This window comes from Hypanus sabinus, chromosome 2, assembly GCF_030144855.1.
Source record: "Hypanus sabinus isolate sHypSab1 chromosome 2, sHypSab1.hap1, whole genome shotgun sequence".
Taxonomy (NCBI): domain Eukaryota; kingdom Metazoa; phylum Chordata; class Chondrichthyes; order Myliobatiformes; family Dasyatidae; genus Hypanus; species Hypanus sabinus.
Window position 1 is genome coordinate 135,059,800 of NC_082707.1, and position 13,728 is coordinate 135,073,527.

The following is a 13,728-nucleotide window of genomic DNA, read 5'->3' on the forward strand; positions in this document are numbered from 1 at the left end:
GTGGGAAAACTTGTTTTCTATGCCATCTGTACAAATCATTTCATCACATCAGTGAATTGAGGTAGTACAAGGTTAGCCGTTAATGGAATACAGAATAAAATCTGTACTCCGGTTCATCATTATTTAAGTGTAGTGCAGGTAGATAATAAGGTGCAAGGCCATAACAAGGTAGATTGTGAAGTTAAGAGACCATATTATCATACAGGGAACATTTCAATTTTCTTATAATAGCAAGATGGAAGTCGTCCTTGAGCCTGGTAGTACATTCTTTCAGGCTTTTGTATCTTCTGCATAATGGCAGGGAGAGAAGAGAGAATGTCTGTGATGGGTGAGGTCTTTGATTATGTTAGCCACTTTACCAAAGCAGCAAGAAGTGTAGCCATAGTCTACAGAAGGAAGGTTGGTTTCCGTGATGTGTTCACAACTTTTTGAAGATTTGTGGGGTCTCGGCCGAGCAGTTGCCAGACCAACCCATGATATGACACTTCCACTCCTGATGAAGGAGCTCTGACTTGAAGCGTTGACAGTTTATTCCTCTCCATAGATACCGCCTGACCTGCTGTGTTCTTCTAGCATTTTGTGCAGTTTTGCTCTGGATTTGCAGCATCTATGGAATCTCTTGTACTTAGGATGCTTTCTATGGTGCCTCAGTAATGATGGCAAGGATTAATGAGATCATGCCAAATTTCTTTAGCCTCCTGAGGAAGTGGAGGTGCTGGTGCAAATTCTTGGCCATAGTGTGCACATGATCAGAGAGAGCAGACTACTTTGATGTTCACTCCCAGGAACTTGAAACTCTAAATTCTCTCGACTTCAGCTCTATTGATATAAGCAGGAGCATGTACGCTTTCCCATCTTGAAATCAATGTTCTGTTCTTTTGCTTTGCTGACACTGAGGGTGAGATTATCTTCAAAACACCAAGTCACTATGCTCTATATATTTTCTCTGTACTCCAATTCATCATTATTTAAGATATGGCCCATTATCTTAGTATAAGGCACACAGTGCTGAGGCTGCAGGGAGCTGTAGGGGACTGAGGATGCTGCCTCATGGGCTACCAGTGTTGAGGATAAAATGTGGTGGAGCTGTTGTTGGCTATCCTTGATCAGGAAGTCAAGGATTTAGCTGCAAAAGGAGGTTTTGAGTCCTAGGTCTAGAAAGTTGGACATGGATTTGCATGGACAGTATTCAAGTCAGAACTGTAGTCCATAACAACATAGTCTAATGTAGTGCACCCATGGAATAAGCTGTCAAAGGACACAGTGAAGGCTCGTTAGAATTTAACTTTACAAAGTAACTTTAAAATGATAAAGTTTCAAAGACATTAAGCAGGTGTATGGGTAGGAAAGATTTAGAGAGACAGGAGCGAAATATGGGGAAATGGGACAATCTCCTTGACAACTTGGTTGCACGGACTAGTTGGGCCAAAGGGCCTTTTTACATGCTCTACAACTCCATGACTCAATGCCCATTACACCCAAATAAATGGAGTTTTATGGGATAGTGCAACAGTTAATTTTCATTAACTCTAGGCTGCAAAGAGAAAAATAACAGTCTAATCTGCTCAAACAAGTACAATTTATTCCCTACCCCCATACCACTGTCATGACCATTCTGTGTCCTTTGCTGGATTCCTAATGAATGATTAGACTGGGCTGCGGCACGGAGGAGTTGGGAAGACATGCAGACCTGCAGAGCAATGTGATTGGAATCAGTGGAACCAGGCCAAAGATTTCCAAAGTTGGGAAATACTTCTTATTCCCTTCACTGAACTGCTGGCTGGTCTCACGGCTGATGTTTTTGAATATATCTTCTAAATTCCCACCTAGCATTTTTTTTTTGCAACAGAACTTACTCTTTCTCTCTTTCTTAACTTTGGTTTTTAAATTTATTATTTTTTCTTCTGTTTGGTTCCTCAACAAGAATGATGACAAATAAACTGATTATTGAGAAATAATGAAGATTTAAGAGACAGGAGCTTGGAATTGCTTCCTTGTGCAACACAAATTTAAACTTCTGTGCTGCAGTGTCCTGTTACCACTTGGTAAAGAGTTTAAAGATTCACTGTGTTGTGTACTTTTCATTTTGAAGGTTATTTTTAAGCTTGTTTGAAATCTGTTGTAATCTGTATTTCATCCATAACTTACCACTGACATCTATCAATAAAATATTTTGAAATGTTTTTGTGAGCATAAATCCCAGTTTGGATTAATTAAGCACTGAAATGAAATAAGGTGAAGTATTATGCAGTTAAATTGGACACTATGAATTCCTTCTGTGTGCCACAAACATGCAACAAAAGGATTGATTTGGAACCAGAATTGTTGATATTTTATGAAATATTGCTTCCGCTACTGAGAGCTGAAGGTTATACACAGAGCAATGGGAATATGTGTCACACAGATACTCCCCGGCACATCGCAGCCCAACAACAGAAGCTTCTGATGAGTCCACAGTGTTCCATATATAGTAAGATAATTCAGTGATGGGTTAGAGTGGTGATAGTTTTTCATTTGGGGTAACTCTCAATAGGTACATTTAATGCCAGAAAAATGTATACAATATATGTCCTGAAATTCTTTTTCTTCGCAAACATCCATGAAAACAGAGGAGTGCCCTAATAAGAATGAATGACAGTTAAAACATTAGAACCCCAAAGCTCACCCCCCAAGCTCCCCCTCCCACGCACAAACAGCAGCAAGGTAATGACCACCCCCCACCCCCACCAGCAAAAATCATCGATGCCCTCCACCGAGCACTCAAGCATGCAGCAAGCATCAATAAAGACACAGACTTGCAGTATCCCAAAACCTAATTGTTCACCCAGTAATTCGACATACCACAGGCTAATAAGGGAAAAAGAGATGTCTCCGTTTCACAGAGAAAGGGGGAAACATAACAGACAACTCACCGATTTATGATGAAAATCTGTCGCACCACTTTTTTTAAGCTCTGTGCCCAGAGAGTCAGCACCAAAAAGGCTCAGGACTCCGGACAAACATCCCCTGGCAGCTATCCCGCTTCTCCTGATGTTCCGTGTACTCCCGCGAAGCTTCAGTCAAGGGCACTGGCCTAGAATCAGCTCGTCTCCAGAGCCACGAGAATCTGGAACCTTGGAGGTGCGCTTGCCTTCCAGGCCATGTCCTTGGGATATCAAAAGGCGACCGGTCGTGAGGCCCTGAGAGCTGGTCCCATTCCCGCAAAGAGCTGAAGTCACAGTGCATCTCCAGGTCAGGGTCTTCAAAAGAATCTTGAAAAGGAAAAAAAGAAATATCAAAGATAGGAATAAAGCTGTCTCCAAAGATGCAACAAAGAGTCGCTGTTTGACACATCTTGACTTCGCTCCATCTCTCCTGTTAGTTAATAGACGATTATCTAAAACCTCCTCTCACTTCATATCCCCTCTCCACAAGCCATTTTTTTCAGGGTTTTCCAGTTTTAGGTTTTGGGGTGTTTTCTTCCCCAGATCATGATGTGAAATGGACCTTAACTTAATAGCAATATGACGTCTCATAGCCTTTTTGAATTCTGCAGCATTTCATGCTCATGGAATAGGATAAATATTCAAAACCCGCGATGTTGCTACATCAGTGAAAAGTTTGTTTTTTGAATGGACAGAAGAGCACTGTCCTATTTGGTCCCTTTGGACTGATCCATGTGGTCCCTTTAGATGAAGGCATTGAGAATAACATCAGCAAGTTTGCTGATGATACTAAGCTGGGCGGCAGTGTGACATCTGATGAGGATGTTAGGAGAATTCAGGGTGACTTGGATAGGCTGGGTGAGTGGGTAGATACTTGGCAGATGATGTTTAATGTGAATAAGTGTGAGGTTATCCACTTTGGGAGTAAGAACAAGAAGGCAGATTATTATCTGAACGGTGTAAAGTTAGGTAAGGGAGAAATACAAAGAGATCTAGGAGTCCTTGTTCATCAGTCACTGAAGGTGAATGAGCAAGTGCAGCCGGCAGTGAAGAAGGCTAATGGAATGTTGGCCTTTATTACAAAGGGAATTGAGTACAAGAGCAAGGAAATCCTCTTGCATTTGTACAGGGCCCTGGTGAGACCACACTTCAAGTATTGTGTACAATTTTGGTCTCCAGGTTTAAGGAAGGACATCCTGGCTGTAGAGCAAGTGCAGCGTAGATTCACAAGGTTAATTCCTGGGATGTCTGGACTGTCTTACGCAGAGAGGTTAGAGAGACTGGGCTTGTACACGCTGGAATTAAGGAGATTGAGAGGGGATCTGATTGAAACATATAAGATTATTAAGGGATTGGACAAGATAGAGGCAGGAAATATGTTCCAGATGCTGGGAGAGTCCAGTACCAGAGGGCATGGTTTGAAAATAAAGGGTAGGTCATTTAGGACAGAGTTAAGGAAAAACTTCTTCTCCCAGAGAGTTGTGGGGGTGTGGAATACACTGCCTTGGAAGGCAGTGGAGGCCAATTCTCTAGATGCTTTCAAGGAGCTAGATAGGTACCTTATGGATTGGGGAATCAAGGGATAAGGGGACAAGGCAGGAACCGGGTATTGATAGTAGATGATAAGCCATGATCTCAGAATGGTAGTGCAGGTTCGAAGTGCCGAATGATCTACTTCTGCACTTATTGTCTATTGATCAAACAATGGTGTTGGATCCAGCTGGATTATTGCTGACTGCCCAAGGAAGAGGTCCATTTAGAGAGAGTGTGGGGGAGAAAAACACCAGTCCAGTCAATAGTTACACAATTTTCTAACATGACTCTTTTACTGGTTTAATACAGTACAATACCACTCAGTTTGTGGTGTCCTGTTTATTATAGCTGAGACATTTCTCAGTATTTTTTTTACTTTGGCTAAGTGTGTCACGGAAGAATAGGAATTTTAAAACTTTCTCACGAACTATTTTCTTTTATGACTTGTTGTTAGCAACATGATGCACAGTGAGTTTATTTTTCTCGTTTTACTGAGCCATACTGAAATGATGACTCATCCTCCTATGATGGTAATTATTACACTGCTGTATAATTTTTCTTTCATCCTTCAACTTCGACCAATATACAGCTTTCCCCTGGGGTCCACTTCTACAGATCTTGATCACCATCTATATGTCACCAGCTGGACACTTTGAGAGTGGCCCTTGAGCTTTGCCAGGCCCTACACTCAGAGGATGCCATTCTCAAAGCTGCGGGTAATTACTGATAATACTCCCACTTTTGAATCAGAAGGTTGGGTTTTCTAGTCTCACCACGGTGCATTAATGTGGGAGTGATATGTTGCTGAAGCTGCTGCCTATCAAATGAAATATTAAGCTTCAACCCCATCTGTTCTGTCATTTGGACTCAGGAGATCTCTCGGCACTATCTGTAAAGCGGGGAAGCATCCTGGTCTTTATCTATTCTCCTATATATATCAGTAAGAGAAGCAGGTTATTACATTACTATCTTTACCTTGCTCATTAAACAACTTGAGATCAAGAAATAAACTATAGAAATTAATATTACTATTTTTCCTCCTTTCATTTATTTTTTGATAATAATTCATTGTAAGGCAAGCAGGCACTGTGTGACATCATATAATGCACTTCAAGGGGTTTCTCTGGATTTGTGAATGACTCCTTTGGTTAAAATTAGACCTTTCTGGTTCTCAGAATCCTCTCCAACCCCCAACCACCAAAGCAACATTAGTTGACCAACATGAATCAAATCAAAACTTCTTTCCACTTCTGCTGCACAGTATTAAAATAGTCCAAATCTATCGTTTTGATATTTGAACCAGTTTTTGAAATAAGTTTTACCTGGCCCTTTTCCCTGTTTTACTGAGGTAAAATAGGTACTAAGTTTTACCTGAGCTGTAACATACTTTCTGTTTGTGTACTCTCATTCATATTTTGGAACACTTCAGATCATATGACAGATACATGCAAAACAGCATATATTGTCCTCTAGTTCTCCTTTTTGTTAATGAAGTTGTACAAGTCTGATACTCTTGCCTGATTTTTATCTGTAAAAGTGGACAATCCTTAAAGTTGCAAATTGAATAGAGAGAGCAGGTGTTGACATGATCCCAAATGAATAATTCTGTGACTATTTAAAAGATTAATTACTGAAATTGTGTTGATATTGTGGTTTACATTATTTTGTTCTCAGTAATTAGACATTCTTTAAAGAGTTTTCAGCTTGTCGCAAAAGTAAGCTTAAAATAGCATTTGGTTTCGACATCAGGAACCTATTTAAAATTAAACTGCACAAAACTGCACTGAAATCTTTCAGTGCTTCTGGCTTCAATGGACAACATTTCCCCCATGTCTGGGAGGGTGGGTGGATGGCGTCATCACAAGCCATTGATGCTGTGGGATTTCTGGCAGCAGACACAAGGCGGCTGAGACCTGCAATGTGTTCTTCATCTTTTCCAATTTTGGTGCTGTTGGGATCCATGCCATTTAACTTTACTGATGTCATCAACCTGCTTAAAATATTGAGGAATTTGTGTATGGTAGAAAAAACAGAAAAATAAACAATATAAAAATATTTTACAGTAAATATGTTTTAAAGAAAATAAGAACCAGAATATCTGTATTATAAACAAGGTGAATTCATTAAATTATTTAAATAAAGATAATTCATTTATTATTTTAAAATCCACCTGAGCTGGATTTTGTGCTGAAAAGTATTACGGCAGATATTTCTTGGCCCAAGTGTGGATTTCCTGATTTGTGTCCCTCCATGTATTGAACTGAGCTATGCCTAATACTCTCTGTAGCCTCTTGCATTCCAGGTCTTTGGAATTGCCATTTCAGCCCATGATACAACCAGGCAGTGGATTTTCAACCTCTTCACTGCCCAGAATCCCTACTTTGCATGGCAAAATGTATTGGCTTTTCTCAATGCCTTTCTTGATATCTTGAGCTATGATTTAAAAACTCATACTATCTGTAAATTAGCAAATACACAAATTATGCCTATAGTATAAATGGTGATGATTTTAGATTAGTTAGCAGAGGGCCTGTTTCCATTAGTAGGTGGATCAAAGACAGAGAGAACAGATTAAAGATTCAAAGTACACTTATTATCAAAGAATCTATAAATTATACAACATTTTGAGATTAGTTTGCTCACAAGCAGCCACAAAGCAGGAAACCTGAAACAACCCAATTAAAGGAAAAAAATAAAAGACCAACACCCAATGCACAAGAGAAAGAAAATAAACCACAAACTATGCAAACAATTAAAGCAAACAACAACATTCCGAACCAGATTGTGTCCTCAGATCCCAATCCCGGAACAGCCTGGAGTAGGCCCAAAGCTTAGTTTACCAGTTCATCATATTAGCAGGCACAGAGCACAGTAGCCAGCACAGTCTTCGTAGCCCATGTGGTGAACTACACATACTTGTCTGGACACGCCCCCCCTGCTGACTGCTCCTGTGGCTCCTCCCACAGACCCTTGTATAAAGGCAATTGGAGGCACAGCCCCTTCCTCAGTCTCCAGAACGTTGTGTGGTGGTCACTTGCTGCTTGTGCTTTCTTCCAGCCAATAAAAGCCTACCTTAACTCACGTCTCCAAGAGTTATTGATGGTGCATCAGCCTAAGCGCCATGGAGGGAGGAGTGACCATTGTGGAGAACAAGCAAAATTTGCTCTCATCTCGAAACCCAACACACTGTCTTTTCAGTCTACCCGAGCCAGCATTTAGATTGACCAAACAATGGAACAGCAAAAGGCTCTGGCACTCTGTAGAGAGGAGTGAGCATCTCAGAGAGTGAGTGAAATATGTCCTTGCCTAACCTCGCACCCTGGGCCAGTTGTACAGGCATTGAATCTCCTCCGCCTGGGCCCTGGGCACCCAGAGTGATCCAAACTCACAGCCAGTCCAGTTATATGGACATCAGAACTCCTTCTGCAACACACCATCTCGGCTCATCTCCCAAACTCACCTCACAATCGCTCAGCCCTTCAATGATGTGGTAATAATTAAATACAATTTACCTCAGAAAAAGTAGTTTTAGTGATTTTTTAAGTCATATTTCTTAACTTTTTAACTACCAGTGTGTTGTCACATGCATTCGGTAGTGTCACCTCAACTGAAATTCAAAGTGATGGGAAAGAGATACAAGGCAAGTATGAAGAAAAAACTGTTCTGTATACAATGAGAGTATAATGTATGCTCTGATCCCTCTCCTTTTAACAGATGTTGAACCAGAGTCAAATGAAGCTTTCAAAAAGGAATTGGATCAGCAATTGAGGGAAAATTGTTTGTGGAGATATGGGGAAAGTGGGTGGGGGGATGGTAATTAGAAAGATGGAATTCTTCTACGGTGGGCTAGCACCGAGTGCAAGAGTTGGTACTCTATTTTGCAGTTGTATAAGGCATTGGTAAGGCTACACTTGGAATATTGTGTCCAGTTCTGATCACTACACTACAGCAAATACATGATTAACAGAGAGTGCATAGAAAAGATTCACAAAAATGATGTGTGGATTGCAGATCTTGAGTTGTAAGGAAGGATTCAAACGGCTGGGTCTGATTTACATGGATGTTATGTTTTATAACTCCAAAACATAAAACCAATTGAAAGAAAAACACAGGGCCAGGGTGGTGCATGTCAGCTTCTTAGTTTTACTTTAACGAGGCGCTCACATATAACGTATGGCGTGATGATGTGTGCCATTCATATACTCCTACATACAACCTGTAATCAATCATGTAAACAAAGAATGCCTAACCAAACAATATATTTACAATATTACTCAAATATTACTGAAATATTAAATGCACAATAATGGACTGAAGGAAGATGAGAGGTGAAATGACTATGGTTAAAATTATGAGTGGCATAGAAAGGAGAAATAACAAGGTTCTGTTTACCATGGTAATGGAGGCTGAGAGCATTGGTGAGGTGAGAGAGAAGGGGTTGAAAGGGGATCTGAAGGGTAAGTTTTTCTCAAAAGGAGTAGATGGTATCCAGACTAAATTGCCAGAGCAGGTGATGGACACAGAGACAGTAAGGACATTCTAGAGGCAACTTGACAGGTACTTGAATGTGCAGTGGAAAGGGTGAGCAGTTTTAAGTTCCTGGGTATCAACATCTCAGAGGATTTACCCTGGGCCCACCACATTGTGCAGACATGACAAAGGCATGCTGGCAGGTACGCTTCATTAGGAGTTTGAGGAGATTTGGCATACCCCTAAAGACTCCAGCAAATCCCTACAGTCATACTACACAGAGCAGTTTGACTGGTTGTCACACCCTATGGTAAGGAGGTGCCAATGCACTGGGCGGGAAGAAGCTTCAGAGGGATGTGGACTCAGGCAGCACCCTCAGTCACAGGCCTCTTCACCATTGAGGAGATCTTCTGAATGCTGTGCCTTAGGAAGGCAGCGTTCATCATTAAGAACCTTGGTCTCAAGCTACCTTTGGGGAGGAGATACAGGGCCCTGAAGTCAACGTTTTAACAACGTCTTCCCATAAGACCATAAGATATAGGAGCCAAAATAGTCCATCTGGTCCATCAAATCTGCTCCACCATTTCATCACGGCTAATACAATTTTCCTCTCAGCCCTGATCTCCTGCCTTCTACCCGTATCCCTTCATGCTCTGACCAACCAAGAATCTATTGACCCCTTTCTTAAAGATACATAAAAACTAGGCCTTCACAGTTGCCTGTGGTAAAGAATTCCACAGATTCACCACTCTGGCTAAATAAATTCCTCCTCACCTTCTGTTCTAAAAGGATACCCCTCTATTCTGAGGCTGTCTCCTCTGGTCTTAGACTTCCCCACATCCACTCTATCAAGGCCTTTTATCATTCAATAGGATTCAATGAAGTTACCCATTATTATTCGGAATTCTTGTGGATACACACCCAGAGTCATCAAACGCTCTTCATAGGACAAGCCATTCAATCCTGGAATCATTTTCGTGAATCTCCTTTGAACCCCTCCAATGTAACCACACCTTTCTAAGATAAGAGACCCAAAACTGTTGACGATATTCCAGATGAGGCCTCACCAATGCTTTATAAAGTCTCAGAATTACATCCTTGCTTTTATATTCTTGTGCTCTTGAAATGAAATCTAACATTGCATTTGCCTGTCTCACCACAGACTCAACCTGCAAATTAAGGAATCCCACAAAGGACTCCCAAGTCCCTTTGCCCCTCCAACTTCTGAATTTTCTTTCCACTTAGAAAATAGTCTACACTTTTATTTCTTAGAAATATAGAAACATAGAAAGCCTACAGCACAATACAGGTCTTTCGGCCCACAAAGTTGTGCTGAACATGTCCCTACCTCAGAAATTACTAGGCTTACCTATAGCCCTCTATTTTGCTAAGCTCCATTTACCTATCTAAAAGCCTCTTAAAAGACCCTATCGTATCCGCCTCCACCAACGTTGCCGGCAGCCCATTCCACGCACTCATCACTCGGAGTAAAAAACTTACCCCTGACATCTCCTCTGTAACTACTCCCCAGCACCTTAGACCTGTATCCTCTTGTGGCAATCATTTCAGCCCTGGGAAAAAGCCTCTGACTATCCACACAATCAATGCCTGTCCTCATCATGTACACCTCTATCAGGTCATCTCTCATCCTCCTTTGCTCCAAGGAGAAAAGGCCGAGTTCACTTAACCTATTCTTATAAGGCATGCTCCCCAATCCAGGCAACATCCTTATAAATCTCCTCTGCACCCTTTCTATGGCTTCCACGTCAATTCCTGTAGTGAGGCGACCAGAACTGAGCACAGTACTCCAAGTGGGGTCTGACCAGGTTCCCATCTAGCTGCAACAATACCTTTTAGCTCCCAAGTTCAATTCCACAATTGATGAAGGCCAATGCACCATATGCCTTCTTAACCACAAAGTCAACCTGCGCAGCTGCTTTGAGTGTCTAATGGACTCGGACCCCAAGATCCATCTGATCCTTCACAACGCTGAGTCTTGCCATTAATACTATATTCTGTCATTATATTTCACCTACCAAAATGAACCACTTCACACTTATCTGGGTTGAACTCCATCTGCCACTTCTCAGCCCAGCTTTGCATCCTATCAGTGTCTTGCTGCAACGTCTGACAGCCCTCCACACTATCCACAACACCTCCAACCTTTGTGTCATCAGCAAACTTACTAACCCATCCCTTAACTTCCTCATCCAGGACATTTATAAAAAATCACAAAGAGTAAGGGTCCTAAATCAGATCCCTGAGGCACTCCACTGGTGACTGGCCTCCATGCAGAATATGACCCGTCTACAACCACTCTTTGCCTTCTGTGGGCAAGCCAGTTCTGGATCCACAAAGCAATGTCCCCTTGGATCCCATGCCTCCTTACTTTCTCAATAAACCTTGCATGGCGTACCTTATCAAATGCCTTGCTGAAATCCATATACACTACATCTACTGCTCTTCCTTCATCAATGTGTTTAGTCACATCCTCAAAAAATTCATTCAGGCTTGTAAGGCATGATCTGCCCTTGACAAAGCCATGCTGACTACTCCTAATCATATTATGCCTCTCCAAATGTTCATAAAACCTGTCTCTCAGGATCTTCTCCATCAACTTACCAACCACTGAGGTAAGACTCACTGGTCTATAATTTCCTGGGCCATCTCTGCTCCCTTTCTTGAATAAAAGAACATCATCTGCAACCCTCCAATCCTCTCCCGTCCCCATTGATAATGCAGAGGCTCAGCAATCTCCTCCCTCACCTCCCACAATAGCCTGGGACACATTTCGTCGGGTCCCAGTGACTTATCCAACTTGATGCTTTCCAAAAACTCCAGCACACCCTCTTTCTTAATACCTGCATGCTCAAGCTTTTCAGTCTGCTGCAAGTCATCACTACAATCACTAAGATCCTTTTCCATAGTGAATATTGAAGTAAAGTATTCATTAAGTATCTTTGCTATTTCCTCCGGTTCCATACACACTTTCCCACTGTCACACTTGATAGGTCCTATTCTTTCATGTCTTATCCTCTTGCTCTTCATGCACTTGTAGAATGCCTTGGGGTTTTCCTTAATTCTGCCCACCAAGGCCTTCTCATGGCCCTTTCTGGCTCTCCTAATTTCCTTCTTAAGCTCCTTCCTAGTAGCCTTATAATCTTCTAGATCTTTAACGTTACCTAGCTCTCTGAACCTTTTGTAAGCTTTTCTTTTCATCTTGACTAGAAATTACAGCCTCTGCACACCCCAGTTCCGTACCCTACCATAACTTCCCTGTCCTATTGGAACGTACCTATGCAGAACGCTACACAAATATCCTCTGAACATTTGCCACATTTCTTCCGTACTTTTCCCTGAGAACATCAGTTTCCAAATTAAGCCTCCACTTTCCTGCCTGATATCCTCATAATTCCCCTTGCTCCAATTAAACACTTTTCTAACTTGTCTTCTACCAAAGTCCATGACCATATGCTTCCTGACTCTGCATTCCATCTGCCTATTCTTTTAATCTGTCTAAATCCTTCTGCAGTCTCTCTAGTTCCTCACAACTACCTGAACTTCCACCTATCTTTGTATCATCCCCAACCTTTTCTACAAAGCCATCAGTTCCGTCTTCCAAGTCTTTGACACATTATATAAAAAGCAGTCTTACCACAAATCCCTGTGGAATACCACTGGCCAATGGCAGCCAATCAGAAAAGGCTCCCTTTATAATGATTCTTTGCCTCCTGCTAATCCAGCCACTGCTTTATCCATGCTAATATCTTTCCTGTAATACCATAGGCTCTTAACTTGCTAAGCAGCCTCATGTGTAGCACCTTGTCAAAGGCATTCTTAAAATCCAAGTGCACAACATCAATTAATTCTCCTTTGTCTACCCTGCTTGTTATTTCTTCGAAGGACATAAACAAATGTGTCAAGCAAGATTTTCCCCTCGAGGAAACCATACTGACTATGGCCTATTTTATCATGTGCCTCCAAGTACCTGGTAACTACAATTCCCTGGGAAGACTCTTCCAAATTGTTCTGAGGGCTCTAGATTTTAATAGCTAGGTGTGTAAATGAGGTTTCAATGCATAGGACACCTACATAGGTAGATGCACTTTAAATATCTACTTTCTTTGTGTTGTCTACTGACCTCCTATTTCCAAAAGCATACAACTCTTCAATGGGTCCCAACCATGGGCACAAGCATTCCTTAATAATAGACTCCAATATCTTCCCAACCACTGAGGTCAGACTAACTGGCCCATAAATTCCTTTCCTTTGCCTCTCTCGCTTCTTGAAGAGTGGAGTGGTATTTGCAATTTTCCAGTCTTCTGGAACATTTCAGAATCGAGTGATTTCTGAAAGATCATTACTAATGCCTCTACATTCTCTTCAGCCATCTCTTTCAGAAAAACTGTGTATGCCATCTGGTCCAGTTGACTTATCTACTTTCAAATCTTTCGGTTTCCCAAGACGTTCTTCGTAGTAATGACTACTTCACATACTTCTGACATTCTGGAACTTCCTCTATTCTGTTAGTGTCTACCACAGTGATGCAAAGTACTTATTCAGTTCATCTGTCATTTCTCTGTCCCCCATTACTACATCTCCAGTATCATTTTCCAGTGATCTGATATCTACTCTTGCCTCTCTTTTATACTTTATGTTACTGAAGAAGCTTCAAGTATCCTCTTTAATATTATTGGCTAGCTTATTTTCTTATTCCATCTTTTACTTATCATTTTTTAAAATTGGCTTCTGTTGGTTTTTAAAAGTTTCCCAATCCTCTAACTTCCCACTAATCTTTGCT

At 41.4% G+C, this 13,728-nt stretch overlaps 1 long non-coding RNA gene across 1 annotated transcript in view; it reads right to left on the reverse strand.

Annotated features, from left to right (window-relative positions):
* Positions 1-2,752: 2,752 nt before the first annotated feature.
* Positions 2,753-13,728, reverse strand: part of LOC132384417 (uncharacterized) — a 395,996-nt gene continuing 385,020 nt past the window's right edge. The window contains exon 7 of the long non-coding RNA XR_009508885.1: positions 2,753-3,251. This is a non-coding gene — a long non-coding RNA (uncharacterized LOC132384417). The remainder of the gene's footprint in view (positions 3,252-13,728) is intronic.